Raw genomic sequence first — 14,092 nt, forward strand, 5'->3', positions numbered from 1 at the left:
TCAGTGAAATTACCGAGGCCAAAGATTACCACCACTTCAACGTCTGTTGTTTTAACTGCAGGTTGGTTTACCACCAATCTAAAGATGTTTTCTGTGGCTTATATTGCTGAAAGCCACTTATTAATATTAAGCTGAAGGAAGATGAGATAGAGAACTGGATACTTAGTTTTGGATTTAAAAGTTAAAAGCATGTGATCAGCATTAGCTGTTGGTAATCGCTGGAGTTAAACACTTCTTTACTGTTAGCTTGCTCTGGCTACAGAATGACAGTGCTTAGTATTTATTATTACGTTTGTTCTGAAAGCAGAGAAATGCCACTATTAGAGATTGCTTCTTGTTAATACCTGTGATTCATTGCAGAAATACTGTTTTGAAGTGACTTGGTGCTCCCTAGTGAATTTCTAGTAGTCATTTCCTATCTTGTAAAACAGGAGTGTATTAATGGTGTTTCCTTTATCCCCCCTTTGGCAAATGAAGACTTGTCATAAAGCCCTGCTGAATCAGGATGCTGACCTCTTTTTTGCATCAATTCCAATAATTATACCCTTTGAGAGGTGATTTCCTCCTTTAAATAGTGCCAAGAAAATGCAGCCCTTGCCACTTCATGGGTTTTTATCTCTACAGCTGAAGAATTATGGGCATTATGGTGCACAAGCTGTAATCTTAATGTTCATATTTAACTATCTCTTGTGGAAAAAGTACAGATGTGACACACACTGAGCTTGGAAGTGCTGTTTTTGTGCGCTTGTGCATGCTTTTTTAATTATGCTGAGGACTTGAGTTTCACATTCAATGTTTAAAATGCACTTACGCAAGAAATGAAGTATCCTGTGGGAAAATAAATTGGCTTCTAATAGAAACACAGTTCACCTCCCTTCTTCCTTCCTCAAAGGGGGGAAAAGTAGCATGTTAGGCGCGCTTGCAAAGCTTGTTAATTAGACTCTATTACAGGTTCCTCATAGATGAGAGTCCAGCTTCAGAGCCGTTTTGTACATACACCTACAAGTTGTCATCTCTCCCATAGCCCTATAGTTAAGCACTTTATCTTCCATGGGAGCTGTAACAAATCTTTCGTTCATGAGAGCCAAAAATGCTGAGGGGGTGGGAAGGGGAAAGACAGCCTATAGCAGACAATTCTTTGGCAATCTGCATGTGAGGAAAGATTTGTTTTCAGTTCCCCATGCACAGGGTTTCTTTATGTTTTATTAACTGATGTCATTAAACTGTTTATAATTTTTCTCACCCCCCCCCCCCCCCCCCCTGTTCTGGCATGGTACATAAGGAAGGCCAGATGAATGTAATGGTTTTTGTCTTGTCTGTACCCTGGCATTTCTGGTCTTTGCAAAGCTTATCATCCTAGAGAATGATTTAGGAGATTATTAGGTTTTTGCTGAGGTTCGGGCTCCTTTCCAGTGCAGGTTATAAGAGCTGTTGTGCAATTTAAACACTTTCTCCGAAGTTTGAGTAGGTGTAGCAGAAATAAAGTGATATGCTTCTCTCACTTGTTTTGATTGTTCAAAACTCATCCTTTTAATTTTTGTTCCCATTTTATAAGTATTCCATTGAACCCAGGAAAAAGCAAAGAAGTTGTCACTTAAGCCAAGGGTTGAAAAAGCTTTTGCAATTTTTTTTCTTTTCCTTTTGCGTGCTGAAGAATTAAGCAAAATGCGCAAGTCCATTCTTCTTGAGATGAAAAGCAAGACCTTTGAATGAAACCCCTCATTCATATACCTGAAAGCAGTCAGGCATCTGATATGACTTCAGAATGACTGCCTAATTAGATTTAGAGTCATTTAATTAGACATAATGGTATTTTAACAGCCTACAGAATTACCCCATCCAGATTACACACTGGAGGTGTGTGCTCTATGGGAAATGTATTTGTGTGTATACAGTGTATGGGATTTTTTGGAAGAAATGTACTTCTGTTTGTCTTAAATGGCTGTGAGATAAATATGGGGTTGAACTAAATGACATGTTTACTTAGCACTAATTACTGTTCCCAAGTGTTACTTAGCATTGTATTTTGTGGAAGCATTCATATATATTCTACCAAGAGTGTACTGCACAGCTGCATTTTAAAATTCATAGTAGAGTGACCATGTAGAACATAGCAATGTGCCTCATAGTAAGAATGTGCCTTTCTTTTATGAGACAACTGAATCTCACTTTCCTTATCAAGCTGTTTCTAGGGAGTGATGTGAAACATCAGTGACCCTGCATAACCTATTTGAATTTATGCTCCAGTCCTTATTTCAGTTATTTATTTATCTGGCTAGACTTGTAACTTTTTTTTCCCCCCTTTTTTTCTAGGGTGGAGGGAGGAAGTTTATACAGCTGAACATCCTCTACTTTAAACTGTTCCTTCAGAAGGAATTTGTATAGCAGCTAAAACTTGCAAATGAGAGTGACTGGCTGTTCCTGTGACCATACTCCAAAAATAGAAATTTTAACATTGTTGTATAGATGCTTTTGGCCAGTCCAGATGTATGGTGCCCTCCCATGAGGTTTTTCTGCTGTTCTCTAGCAAAAAACACATTGCCATGCTACTTTAACCTGCTGCTCACAGTTACTTTTGTCTTGAATAGGAGATACTTGTTATATTGAAGCTTTCAGTAAGAAACTCTGGCTAGGCACTGTGTCGCTCTTCCAGTGTGAGAGTTTGCAGCTTGTCTGTGATGTTAGTTGTATATGTTTGTGCAACTGCTGCTTTTCTTCACTTGAAAAGGAAGAAGGTGGAACATGCCAAATTAAAAGAAGCTATGACTCCCAAGAATACACATAGATTTTCCTACGTGGAAAAGTGTAAAATTCTTCCACTGAAAACCTCTGTTCTTGCTCAGATGGTTCTGTCTGCTATGTTGCATTGAACTGTCCCGTATGTGTCATGCGTGATTTAAGTATAATTCTGAATTTGGTTAATGGTTAGACTTGTACATATAATAGTGATGGTATTTCCGCTACTCAGCGCAACCTACGATTGTAGGGCAGCAAAGTTTTAATTAATGACTTTGCATACTTATTTCTACTTTTCCCACTTCACAATATAGCTGCCCTGATGATAATGTTAAAATAGTGGGCAGAGAAAGCTGCTTCATGTATGAGCATGTCAGTGATCTAATTACGTTGAGAGGTAGCTAGTATAGCATGCAACACTTAAGGTTTTGGTAAAGATTTGCTCTATTCTGTGATCTGACTTAGGCTTGCTTTTAAGTTTGGAGAAACAGAAAGTTTCCCTTAGCTATCTGTTAATCTTTTTTAGAGCTTGAGGGCTAAATCGGCAAAGGGTGATACAGGTATGCAAATTCAATTCAGCCTTGGCTGCCAGTGAACTGAGTGGTATCAAGTTGGAATCTTATTTTTCTTTCTTTTTTGTTTAGATATTGAAGAAGGATAAAAAGCTGCTCAAAGTTTTGGAAAGTTGAATGTGATCAGCATGAAGAGCTTAAAAGCAAAGTTCAGGAAGAGTGACGTAAGTATTTCTGCTCAGCTTGACTGCTGGTTTCCACACTGGAAACAAGTTCTTCACTCCCACCTTGATAAGGTTGTAGATTAATGAATTACAGAGAAGAAACTTTTCCAAGCACAAAGGCAACAGTATGGAGTAGCTGTTTCTATTCAGAGAGCAATTATCGTCTATGCAAACTAATAGTATTTCACTATCTTGCTCTCTATAACTGAATTATGCACATGTATGTATGGGGTCTGCAAATCTTCTGTTAGATTGTGCTGGTGCCCAGATTTAAACTTTGTTCCAGGCACAGGGTTAAGCTTAGTATGGACTTTACTACATAATTATATGTCTGTTTGAGCATAATACCATTCTTATCAGTGTGGTGCTTGGGCACTTAGTGAAATGTCTCCTCAGTCTGTGACAGGGTTTCTTTGTCAGCAAGAACACAGGAACCAGCTGTGCAATTAGGGCAGCTGTGGCTTATCAATTCTAGTGCAACAGGAGAGGTGGATATGAGGCTTGAGGAGTGAGGACGTAAATATGGAGGTCCTCCAGGAGACCCTTCAGAACTGTATTTAGAGAGACATTACATTGCACATCATATATTGCCTTTTGCTATAGTAGTATCAGTGGAGATCCAAACTTCATCTTATGTAGTAAGTATACTTACCTTGGAGTAGCAGAATTGCTGTAGTCCAGTCCTGTTCTTATCTTTCTTTTCCTACCATTACCCATTCCAGCTTTTTGTCGTGCACTCATGTATAATGCTTATTTGATAGTTCAGTGAGCAATCAGTGAAAACAGGTGACTTTGGTTAACTAGATTTCCAGATTTTGTGTGGGGTTTGTAAAGAATTTCCATGATCTGTGAAAAATTCAGTGTTCCCTCCTTCATCCTAAATTTGTGTGCTGCTTTGAGAAGATGTATAGTTTGTTATGGCCAGATTCACACAGGATCCTAGAGTAGCCATGTTTGGTGAAGATGCTTTAGGTTTGAAAATAGGATTTATACAGATGTTTTGACATTCAGGAATAAAATTGCACTTAGTAGTACAGGCTATGCTTTCATGTACAGATGGTCTCATGGCACACTATTAGAGTGAAGTCTTCAGCTGGCTTGTGCTGTACTTCAGTAGCTGTGAAGAGGGTAGAGATGCTGTTGAGGTGTAATCTGCAGATATTCTGGTTACTGTTTAAAAAAGTCTTCTGAGCTACATGTTAGCATTCGGTGCAGCTGCTGTATTTGCTTCCTAACAGCAGCTCTCCTTCAGTTTAGCAAGAGCCCTTTCTAAAAAGATTACCTCTATAAATGAACTAAATATGTCAACCAACCTTCGGGAGCAGTGGGAAATGCGTTTAACTGCTTAAGCAGTGTTTGGCTTTTGTTAGTCATCAGACTGAATCACCCATCAGCACAGTCTCCTGTGCCACTTCACAACAAATAAAAAATAATGTCACAAGTCTCTGGTGTCTCATTTAACTGAACATGCAATTTGGTTTAGAACTGCTAGAATTTTGTGGTCTAACATTGTTGCTCCTGTTGCAACGAGTAGCAGCAATTGCTATTTTGGGTTCACCTACACCAGTAAAACTTTTTATAGGCATCTGCTTGAGTAATGAGAACGGTCTCTTGGCTAATATGTGAACACACTTGGTGTTATGGAAGTTAGGTGTGCCTGTGTGTTAGGATGACTTCATTCATGCTTTTATGGTAGTTGGCTGGGCTGCTACTCTAGAGCAAAGGCTAAGTGACATGTGTGATGCAACTAGATCTTGCTGTAGCTAGTCCATGCACTGTTATAAATTGCACTGGTTCACTTATTCCTTACCTACTTATCCTTGATAACTCTTGCCTCTCCCCAAAACCAAGTGGAGTCTGAAAGTAATTGTTGTTTTGATACTACTGCTGATAACTACTGCTGTCTACCGGCTGGAGACAAAGTCGACCACAAAGGATTTTTCAGATACCTAAAATTTAGATGTGCAGCATTAAGAGCACAGCAGTCTAAATCCATGACAGTCTGGTTTCCTCAGTTTCAAAGCCAAACCTTAAGGGCATAATTCAAAACAGCCATCAGGAACTGTTCCATACTTTGTGCAAGATAAGCAAGGAAAATTATCCTTCAGTTTTCAGAAGCTGCCCTTAGCTATAGTTCATGAGGAGGAGGAAGAGGGGGTGGTTTTAATTGGAATTAGTTGTATTTGTATCTAAATTCATAAGGCTTTTGGGCTGGGGATAAGTGTAAAGTCAGCAGGGATGGAGGGCCTCTTTTTCTCATCCACCTCAATTGTGTTTCTGGAGGAAAGCTTTTGTCTTGTTTTATAGAACTGAAAGTGTCTTGGGGAAAAGAACAGCACTTTTCTCTTTAAGCTCATTGGTAGCATAAAGAAATAGGAAGAAGTGAGGAGTAGGAATAAGTCTTCAAGGTGTGCGTGAGGAAAAGGAATTACACTAACACATCTCCAGCAGTAAGGCTATTAACATAAAAACTGTATGCTGGAATGTGGGAAACTTTGCTGGTATGTTAAAGATCTCTAGGCTGCTCTGGAGTGGATGAATTGAAAGTGTGCACAACTGCTGTTATTTATTAGTATGTCTCTATGTCCCTGCTGTAGGGCTTTGCTTTGGTGCGGTAGCTACACCAGTCTTGCAGCTTGCAAAAGAGATGTCCCTGCTCCCTCTTCTTTCATCTCTGCCCTTCTGGTTTGGTGGGTATCTGACACTGAAGTGAGCCAGTTTAGGAACATAAAGTGGTGGAAACTTAACTGTGTGGGGTGAGTTTTAGCTGGTTAATTCTCTGCTCTGTCTCACTATAGAGTCAGCCTTGAGAGGGATGGTGAGAGGAGCAGCAGCTGTTGTTTGGCTAAGCTGCATTGTCAGATTGCACCCGGAGATTAGTAGCCTAAAGCACAGTGATGGGTATGCCAGCCAAGTAGCTGCAGGAAGATCCAAGTAAATAAAGCTGCTAATTGTGATATTTAGCAGAATTTATATAATCAAAAGCTGAGAGATGGGAGTGTGATTCTTACATGGGAGAGTGACCTCTCACTTCATTTCATGTTTTTGCTGCTGAGCTCACCTACCTGATTCTCTCTTTGTATGTGCAAGCAGCTCCACTGACTTTTTCCTTGACACACTTGATCACTGTAAAATCCTTCCTGGGAGTGACTGTTGCCATGTGAACATGTGTATTTGAGTGGAGGAATGAGATTTATCACTCTTGTCACAAATGAGTATTGTCAAAGCCTGATGTGTAGTTACAGGAGGATGTTTGTGGAATAGAAATCTGTGGACAGGATGCCTAGGAGGGAGCAAATGCTGAGACTGGAAGCTAAGTAGTGGATGTGCAGACTCCAAGAGACTAGGCAGAACAACAGGAATTGCGCTTAGGTCTTGACAGAGCAAATAGTCCTGAGAAGCTGTATTTTCTCCATTCTTTCCTCACCTCTTGGTCCTCATTATCAAACCCCAAACCTACTGTTAGTAACACCTAAAAGCTGACAACCTAAAAGGATGGCTGTTTTAATTGTTGAAAAGACTATGTTACCTGTAACACTTGGAAAAGTTGGTGTGGTATTATCAGGAACTCCCAGTTCAGAGCTTAAATTTGTTTATAGGCTTTGTACTTTATTCACACCACAGAGAATGAATGCCCCTGCCCAGTAAAACAGAAGTTTTTCACTGTTTCTGCTTGGAAATGCAGAGTTTGAAACAATCCAATTAAAAGAAAGCTAGTGCTACTGGTGTCTTTACTAGGCCTCTTATTAATAATTCAAGATGGAATTGTTTTCTAAAGTAACTAGTCAGTTTGTTGCCTGACTTCAAAAGCGTCTACAATCTTAAACAAGCAGATGAGGGCAGAGTGTTTTTTCGATAGTAAGCCTGTCTAAACATGTTTTATCTGCTTCTTAAGTATGTCAAGATGCTCATTAACATTTTTAGGCACCTACACACATTTAAATACCTAGCTCTTTTATACAAAGATGTAGGAAAACAAGGAATCTGTTTAGGTAGACTTGTTTTTAACTATGTTCTTGGTTGCTCTAGAAAAGGCATATTGTGTGAATGCTGTAATGGGTTGGATTGTTTTCATTCTCTGACTTACATCGGTAGGTGAAACCTGAAAATTTTTAGGACCATTTTCTTTGAGTATTGAAGATCAGCTGAAAAACACGCCTTGCAATTGGACAACAGACCAATTTTCTTCTAATTGCTAGCTTGTTGACTGGACAATATGAAGCTTAGAATTGGGATTTGTTTCCAAATCTCTTCAATGCTAAATAATTAAAATAGTGAAGTGTCTTTTGAAATTGAAAATTGACTGTGTAGTTCTTCAGAAAAAATAGCTATTGTCAGAAGCAGAGCCAAGAAGGACTGGGATTTCCCAATGCTAACTGCCAGCTCTTAACTTCTGGTATTTCTGGAAATGCCTATTTGTTATATTGTCATGTGTGAGCTGAAAAGTTTGCAGTGCTTATGAAAATTCCTGCTTTTTAGTCTGTGGTCTAGTCATTGTTCGATAAATCTCAAAGTGATGAACCAGTTAGGTATGTTGTAGTGTAAAATCCCAGTCCTAATCTAGACACTATGCTAATTAAGGCTTGATGCTTCTTTTTAATGCTCAGCGTTCTGAGTAGTAGGCTCCCATTCAACAGTTTTTAAAGTATAAAAAGCTACGTGGGGGTCTGGAATGGAAAGATTGCTGGGATACATTCCATTGAAATTGCTGTGTTCCATGTGCTCTGGCCTAAATGTGTGGGAGAACAAAACTTGGGTGGGGCAACTTCAAAAATAATAAAGCAGGATCTCCTTTAAACAGTCCTTCAATTCTTTTATCCACTGAAAGCTACAATTAACCTAAAAAGGAGTATGGGACTGTTGAAAATTCAACTATTTGCTTTGTGTACATGTGCTACTTTCTTTCAGGATAATTATGGAAGAATCCAAAACAAAACAAAAAAAAAACAGTGCATATGCAGTGTTTAGTCTGCCAAAAAGTTAAATAGCAATGTTGTCTGACCTCTTCACCCAGTTATTTAGAAAATTAACTATTGAAACATACTTTTATTTAGGTGTCCTGCTTTTATTGAGTGCTAAATTAAATCAGCTTGAAACACAGCATGATTGTAGCTTTCCCTCAATTTACTGTGTTCTTCAGTAATAATTTTGGATTCCACTATACCATGTGTAGGTTAAGACTTGATCTCTGGAATGTTCTCAATCCAACTCTTCTTGGGAAAGGAGGATTTATCCTTCTCTTCCTCTTGAAACAACTTTTATGGCCCTCCTTCCCTCCTTCCCTCCTTCCCTCCTTCCCTCCTTCCCTCCTTCCCTCCTTCCCTCCTTCCCTCCTTCCCTCCTTCCCTCCTTCCCTCCTTCCCTCCTTCCCTCCTTCCCTCCTTCCCTCCTTCCCTCCTTCCCTCCTTCCCTCCTTCCCTCCTTCCCTCCTTCCCTCCTTCCCTCCTTCCCTCCTTCCCTCCTTCCCTCCTTCCCTCCTTCCCTCCTTCCCTCCTTCCCTCCTTCCCTCCTTCCCTCCTTCCCGGGTTCTACCTTGCACCTCCTTTTCTGTTCCAGAGCTATTTGGCTTCATGCCTTCAGTTTTGCTTTAGTCAGCTTTCTCTCCCAGCCAAAGCTTAAATGCTTTGTGCAGAAAGAAGAACATGTTCTGAGTCTCTCCAGAAGGAAATGAGTGATCTGGTTACCTGGTATGTGGAAAAGGCCCAGGTACTCAGTCACTTTTTTGTCTCAGTCTTCACCCACAAGAGCTCAAGCCACATTCCCAAGCTGCAGAACGCAGAGCCAGGGACTGGAAGAATGAGGAATCTCCTGCTGCAGGAGAAGATCTGGTTGTAGGAATCTTAGATGGTCTTGAACCTGGTCTTCTCCTACAGCAGGAGGTTCTTCATTCTCTCAGTCCCTGCCTTGTGGCTCTTGTCTGCTTGCCAGTTGTCTCTGAGTGGGAAAGTACATAGTGTCTGAAGCTAGATGACTTTAAGGTATTCTAGAAACAACCTGTAACATCTCCAAATGGTTGGGACAGAAAGAGAAGGAAAGAGATTAAATGACAGCTGTGCTGTGTTGTTTGGAATTGTAGTATATGAACCTGGGTTAGAATTGGCTTACTTTGAATAAACATAGTTATTTCCTAAACCAGGATTATAGCCTGGAGTATAACAGAGAACATCTTGGTTGTGTTCCCAGCCAGTCTTTGTCAGTCTAATAAAATGTCATCATCAGTAATAAATTCATGATCTTTTTAGTGCTAGTCAGATGTCTGTTAAGTGTGCCGTATTCATCAACAGATTGGGTTGATCATGGACAGTTGCAATCCTAATCAACCAGTCTTACATTCTAGATGTATAGTATATGCAGTACTGTTAAACACTGTGTTTGAAGTCAGAAGGTGCTTTGGGAATCACAAAATCGACTAGGTTGGAAAAGACCTTTAAGATCAAGTCCAGCCTCTACTCCAGGACTCCCAACTCCATCACTAAACCATGTCACTACAGACCTCACTCACTTGCTTTGTCAGGACAACCTCAGGGCTGACCTCACTCACCCACTTGCAGTTTCTCTGTCCTGTGGATAGCACATGGTGTTCATCCAGGCTCTGCTTTCCACACCTGTGTTTGTCCCAGAACCACTGCCCTAAGGAAATGTCAGACAGCTGCTGCACTGCTTTCCTTTTGACTGCCACCTCCACCCATGCTTGTGCCCCAAATTAGGTGAGGAATAATATCTCCCATTATTATTAGCCCTACAGTCATATTCTTACCAACACAGAATGACATAGGGCTAATGATTCTTCACTAAGTATAGGTTGGTGAAGTGTCTCCTTTTCCCAGGTGCTGCCTGCCCAGACCCATCAGCTTTGTCATCCCAAGCTTCTTGCTTGCTCACTCTCTAGTGCTGGAGGCAAGGTTGGAGGCTGTGTGAAAGGAAACATTGATTAGTCACTGGTTGGCCACAAACACAGGTCTGCCCTGGCAGCCAGAGTGGTGCCTGGCAAGCTGAACACTTTGCATTTGTGTTCTGATCATGCGAAGATGGCAGGTTTGGCTATCCTCATGTGATCCCTCATTAAAAGGAACATATGTAAAACACTTGCAGAGATGAAGAGGAACCCTCCCATTACAGTTTTTTTTTTTTTTTAAATGGGATTAAACCCTATAGTGTTACAGGCAGCAGTATACAAAATTGTAGTAGATAAGTGCAGGAGAACTACTATGTGAAGCTAGCCAGTTTGTTGACAGTTTGTTACTTAATCAGATACCAAAATGAAGCAGCATAAAGTGGGGGTGGGTAGAAAGAAGAAAGGCAAATTTCCATATACAAACTAGAAGAATTTAGTATTTTTAAATATTTTGGTAACAAGAAAGGAATCTTTATTGTGTAGAAACATGTTTTTTCTGTCCCTTTAAACAGAGCACAGAAGTTCAAAGGCCTGAGTTTGGAACAGTTGGGAAAAAAAGCAATTGTATTTTTTTCATTTATTTGTTTATCTTTAGTAAGATTTAAATGCAAAGTAAAATAAATTACAAATATGATAAATGAGCAGTTTATGTGTCCGTACTGTGGTACACTATGTTCGCTCGTCCCTTTTTAGCACTACTTGTGCCTAATCTGATTTAAAAAAAATTAAAAAATAAAAAAATAAAAGTCTGTCTAGCTGTCAAAGTTGTCAATTAAAACTCATATAAAGGAGAGGATTTAATGAATGGTCCAGTCTTTCTGTTTGAAGACTGTTGTCTTGTGTTTACTAGAAAAAGAACAACTTGCTGTGAGTAGGTGCCGTAGTATTATCTAAATAATGTAACATCCATACATTTTGTTTTATTGCAGATTTGAGCCTTTTCATCCTATGATTTTATTTTGGGAGCCTGTGAATGATGTCTGCTGAGCAGACAGCAAATATTACGGAGTTAATGAAGCTGAAACAGATGTATTATTTGCCTTATTCCAGCAATATTTTCTAGTCTTGTTCTTCAGGGAATGCCCAGCCCTTTTCTGCTCCCTTGTTTGCCACACTTGGATCTCCTTGAGGTTCATGCTGTGCATATTCTGAAGGTCTGTGAAGCTGAAGCACAGAGGAAAATGAAGTATCAGTGGCCATTCTTCCCAGGAAATACAATGTGGTGTTCAGGGAAAGCTGTCAAAGGTCAAGTTACTGAAGCACTGAGTGGGGCAGGCAGATGGAAGGATAGAGGCTGAAGAGGCCTTTCTTTATTTTAGTTGTACAAGAGAGTAGTTCTATTCATTCTGACACAGCTGTGAGGAGGTGCTTTCAGTTGGCTGGTGGCAACATGAGGTTGATGGGTGATGTTCAGGCGTGACCACTTTGTGTTAGCTACAGTGATTAAGGGAGTCTTTAAAAACTGCAGGTCTGTGTAGAGAAAAATACTATGCTGGCATGAGTAGAAGGCTGAAAGCTAACCAAGTGTTTTGCTAGTGAGGAAAAGCTCTAATACGACAGTATCTATCTCACTGTTAGGACACTTTCTATGCTGACACAAGTGTTTACAAACTGCTCAAGTTTTGTTAATAGATGATCTGACTCTAATGAACTTTTGAAATATTAGACTTTTAAATGTATCACTTCATTGGGAACTAATGCAAGGCTAATGCTTATAAATATAGTCATTCATACTTGCCTGTAATTTGCTTGTGTAAATAGTCAAGACCTGACTTGCAAGGCTCTTAGCAATCCGCTATAGTTGACCCTCCTTTGAGCAAGGGAGATGGACTAGACTGTTTTCCAAACCTGACCATTCTGTGTTGCTGTGTAAAGTTTAATAACATATCATGTAGGAAGCTTGCAATCATGTTGAAAGGTACAAAGCACTCTTGATAAATTAGAGATATCTTATTCTAGGCTCTTGCCTGTCTGAAAACCTTGAGGCTTAGCCACAGGGAAAGCTATGGTGTCCTTGCCCATATGCTAGCAGTATAGTTGCCTGGACTTGTGAGGTTATTCCAACATGTGAAGAACTAATTAATGAGCTATTTTTGCTATTTCTAGACCTAAACTATCTACCAGTAGCTACAGCCTTAAGCTTATAAAAATACTCTTAATTTTGTGTTGGCAAAAGTTGGTGTGGTCAAATGTCTTAACTACAGCTGCATGATGTCTTTGTCTCTCAGACTTGCAGCTTGTATTCACAGGTACTGTACCACAGTACTCTTCTTTTGTTGTATTTTTTTCTTTTGCATAGGCTTCTTACTTTACCTTGAAGTATTTTGAGGTTAGATCCTCTATCAGTGTTCTTCTGATGTAATGCCTAACATTAGTGCTACTTCATACTATTTGGATTTTGAGAGGTCACATAGTACAACCAGCAAAACATAATTTGAAACTCAGTTTACTGCTCTACAGCTGTCTGAGGTGTCTCATTCCCCAGATATGCTGCATGTGAGTGTCTCAGATGAAATACACAGTTAACTGTCTAGAACATTTGCATTGACTTGATGATGATGATAGAAGCAGAGGTGTTTTAATAACTTCACAAGTAATGTGGTTACCAATGCATATGCATGTGTCTGACATACCTGTACCAACCACTCTGTTCATGGCTGCATACTTGTTTTCTTTCATCTTTGCTTCTTTGCTGTGTGTGGTGGAAACCTCTTAGGAATCTTGTAAACTTGGGTAACCTGTCTGCTTATCCAGAGACTGAAACAATGCTCTTTGAAGTCAGGAGAAAAACTTAAGTCTGCTTGACTGAGCTTTGAATCAAGAACAAAAACCAAAATGCTGGTTCTATGGAAGCATATGGTGAAGCTCCAGTGAGCATGGATTTCACCTGAATTTAGCATAGAAATACACGTGGCTATTGAATGTGCTCAGATTGGCAGGTTATTTAGCAGTGGCTTTTTTTTTAAGGTCTAGAGTGTGTTGGGGTTTTGTTGTGTTTCTTCCCCCCACCCCTTATTTTAGCTTGGGGGTGTGTGATTGCTTATGACATGACATGATCCTGTTCAATAGGAACAGTGGCAATCTCTCAGTGGCCTTGCCCTTTTGCTGTGCATTTCAGGTGTAGAATTTATAAATGTACAGGGAAGCCTAAGTGAAATGCAAGACTTGAGATGTAAGTGAACTCTGCTACCTTTCAGGAAGTGTGAGCTTGTGGAGTGTTAATCACTGTACTGCTTGTGAGTGGTTTTATTGCACACTGCAGTTGCAGAAAGATTGCTGCGTTTTGAAAATACAGGAAGCTGTATCATGCACAAGAATCATTAAGGAAAGTTATATGGTAGGTCAGCAAGGAGAAGCTAGTGCACTGTCAGATTCGTATCTTCAGTTGCTTTGCCTTTGTTGCTTCTTGTCTATATGCACAAAATGGAGAAAGACTGCAGTATTGCAGCCAGATTTGAAATGAAAATCTGTATGCATCCATTTTAATGGGAGATGACAGGATTTGGTTGAAGACAGTGACTTGTGAATATAGGTATAGAAACTGTAAATGTACACTTGATTTGGAGGCTGATTCTAAAAACGCCTTTGTAAGATCATAAAATCATAGCATGGTTTGGGTTGGAAAGGACCTGCAAAGGTCATCATGTCCAGCCCCCCTGCATTGAGCAGGGCTGTGATAAGGCCTATGCAGAGCCTTCTCTACTCCAGGCTGAACAACTGCAGCT

Source organism: Melopsittacus undulatus, chromosome Z (assembly GCF_012275295.1).
Source record: "Melopsittacus undulatus isolate bMelUnd1 chromosome Z, bMelUnd1.mat.Z, whole genome shotgun sequence".
Lineage (NCBI taxonomy): Eukaryota > Metazoa > Chordata > Aves > Psittaciformes > Psittaculidae > Melopsittacus > Melopsittacus undulatus.